At 52.3% G+C, this 3,095-nt stretch overlaps 1 protein-coding gene across 2 annotated transcripts in view; it reads right to left on the reverse strand.

Annotated features, from left to right (window-relative positions):
• Positions 1 to 2,258, reverse strand: part of arpp21 (cAMP-regulated phosphoprotein, 21) — a 12,274-nt gene extending 10,016 nt beyond the window's left edge. For both annotated transcript variants that reach the window (XM_086192849.1, XM_086192848.1), the window contains exon 1: positions 2,031 to 2,258. The gene's annotated coding sequence lies outside the window, so the exon portion shown is untranslated. The remainder of the gene's footprint in view (positions 1 to 2,030) is intronic.
• Between the last annotated feature and the right edge of the window lie 837 nt (positions 2,259 to 3,095).

Here is a 3,095-nt window from a genome sequence, read left to right on the forward strand (position 1 = left end):
CAGAAGCGGCCGGCCGCCGGGGGAGAAGGTGTGACACGATCATTAGCGCGTGACGGATGGCGGCGGGAGGCAGGGAGCGCCAGCACCCGCTACATCATCATCCATCTGCTGCTCTCCCCGAAGCCTCCAGCCTCGGAGCCACTTACTCGCCAGGAAACCTTTCTTCTCCGGCCAAAGCTGCCTGGCTCCTCTAGACGGACGCACGGGCGGGACAGTGGGAAAACGTCCAGGAGCTGCTTTAGATGGGCATTGTCCGGCTGCAGGGTTATATTAAGCCAAATATTCCTTGGACACCATGGCTATAATTACCAGTGTCCACTTGTAGACATTTATAGAAATAACATGTTGAAAAAGTAGGGACTCACCATATTGGATTTTTTTTTTTTGGGCAATACCATATGCTGATATTTGACAGTTGGTTTGGCTCATGGCTGATATTTACCGACGCTGATGGAGGGACGGACGATAATATCACCACGTCATCAGAAATCTGGAGATATCGGTAATTTTTTTTTATATACCGATATCAGTCCGATATTCATCATCATTAACGAGAGAAGGACAATACATTTATGAGTTATGGGCTTTAACAAATGTTTTGGAAATAAAAACATTTTTGTTTTTTATAAAGTTATAGACGATATTGAGGTCTGTAAATATCGTCTATCAGCCAAAAATCATGCAGAAAAATCCACTTTCATGCAGTCCTGATATTATCAGGATAAAAACGAGTTCGTACATCTTCGAAACACTGCAAAGCACCGAGAATTCAAAAGAGCTTTTTTGTTTGGTTTTGTTTTCCCTCGAAACATTTGAAAAAGCCCAAGAACGACATGAACATCGACCTTGTTCCACTCATCAGATCGGGTCCGATACAGTGAGAAAAAAAAATGAAGAAAGAAAAAGAAAAGAACAATACCTGCCGATAGTTTCCCCTGTGAGAAGCTGTTCAACACCTCTGCCAGCGCTCTGAGCTTTGAGTCTGAGGTTGCGGGTGCGTTCAAGAGGGGATTTCACATTTTCTCTCTCAGCTGTCGCCACATTTGGGAAATTTTCAACGACAGACTAAAAACCCAGCTTTAACCACAGATTTTTTTTGTTTCTCCTTGTCTTCTACTTGCACCCCCCCCCCCCCCATGTTTGCAAGTGAGACTATGCTGCTGCACGTTCAATAAATGAGGACATCATCGTTGTCTCTTACAGAGAAAGTAGGCTGAACGTGAAATTGAGGTTACATCGTCCTCGGAGTCCTCAGCACCTGGGCAGCCGCAGCAGCTTTCTGCGGTTCTCTCTGCAGCTGACGCGGGAAACGATGCTCCTTACCGGCATTAAAGGGTCGTTTCACTCAAAAATCAAACAGCCCTTCAGCTCCTTCTTAAACTCAGCGGCACCCTTGAATGAGTCACAAGTCAAACAAACAGGTGTCATGATGCTCAACTCGCTGGTGACCCACATAAAGGGACGGTGCCTGATCGGTAGGGAGGGAATGTGGGGTCTACTTTGGAGATCTTAACCGGGGTGTGTGTGTGTGTGTGTGTGTCGCATTACTGTGACCCAGGCTAAGCTGACACACCGGGCTATTTATACACCGAGGCAGGGGGGAGTGAACCTCCTGCTCCGGGACTTCACCGGGCTGTCAGCTGCGGGCAGCGGGAGAGTGATACCCATCAGGCGGTGCAGCTACGGGAGGACCCGGCGCCTTAACATTCACTCAAACTGACCGAAGGGAAACACAAGCTACCGTGTAAATCGGCTCCAGACAGACATTTACAGGCACTGACAGCGATCGTTCAGCGGGGAGGTGGTGGTGGTGGCGGTGGGGGGGGGGGAGCTGCGGCTCCCGGGCGCCGTTATCTAAAATAACCGTCGAAGTTTAGCGTCAATTATGAAAATGTTTCCCCGCACCAACTCGCGGTTGTCGCTTAAGTGCCAGCAAGGGAGGGGGAAAAACGATAATAACACCGGAGAAAAGAAGCCTCAGTATCAACACCTCGGAGGCCGATCCAGGAGACCAATGGCCGTCGTCTTACCGTGAGGTGATGCCGTCGTCCTCCCTCCGCGAGCTTCTGCCGGTGTAGCCTACCGAGCGACGGTGCTGCTCTACCGTGTCTGTTGATTGTGAGGTTCGTCGCTCCTCCTCCTCCGCCTTTTGCCTGTCTCTACCCGAGCAGGAGGGGGAGAGGAGGGAGGAGGAGAGGAGGAGGGAGGAGGAGCTGGGAGGGCCGACAGCTCCGAACTCTGAGCCACGCGCCCACGCACACGCACACACGCGCGAGGAACGCACGCAAGCCAGTCCTCCAACAGCCCACTCATCACCTCATCTGTCTCTCTGCTCTGCCGTGTCTCTCTGTCCTCACTGTCTCTTTGTCTGTTCTCACTGTCTCTCTGTCTGTCTCCCTGCCTGTTTGTCCTCACTGTTTCTCTTCTTTAGGATGGCCTGCCTGTCAGTCTGTCCTCACTGCCTCTCTGTCTGTCCTCACTGTCTCTCTGCTCCAGGACGGCATGCCCGTCCTCACTGTCTCTCTGTCTGTCCTCACTGTCTCTCTGCTCCAGGACGGCCTGCCCGTCCTCACTGTCTCCCTGCCTGTCTGTCCTCACTGTCTCTCTGCTCCAGGATGGCCTGCCCGTCCTCACTGTCTTCCTGTCTGTCCTCACTGTCTCCCTGCCTGTCTATCCTCACTGTCTCTCTGCTCCAGGATGGCCCGCCCGTCCTTACTGTCTCTCTGTCTGTCCTCATTGTCTCCCTGCCTGTCTGTCCTCACTGTCTCTCTGCTCCAGGATGGCCCGCCCGTCCTCAATGTCTCTCTGTCTGTCCTCACTGTCTTCCTGTCTGTCCTCACTGTCTCTCTGCTCCAGGACGGCCCGCCCGTCCTCAATGTCTCCCTGTCTGTCCTCCCTCTCTGTCTGTCTGTCCCTCCTCTTCTCAGTCCGCTCCTCTGTTGTGAGAGGTGCTGTCAACCTGTGAGAGGACGCGCTCCGGCAGCTCACAGGAAACTCACAGGAAGCTCACAGGAAGCTCAGAGATGTTTCTGTCTGGCGGAAGTGGAGTCCGATCTGCTGGCTTGGCCTAAAGATTATTCACATTCACAGGTTAC

Source organism: Aulostomus chinensis, chromosome 22 (assembly GCF_037954235.1).
Source record: "Aulostomus chinensis isolate RoL2024-O1b breed Wild chromosome 22, RoL_Achi_v1.0, whole genome shotgun sequence".
NCBI classification, from domain to species: Eukaryota; Metazoa; Chordata; class Actinopteri; order Syngnathiformes; family Aulostomidae; genus Aulostomus; species Aulostomus chinensis.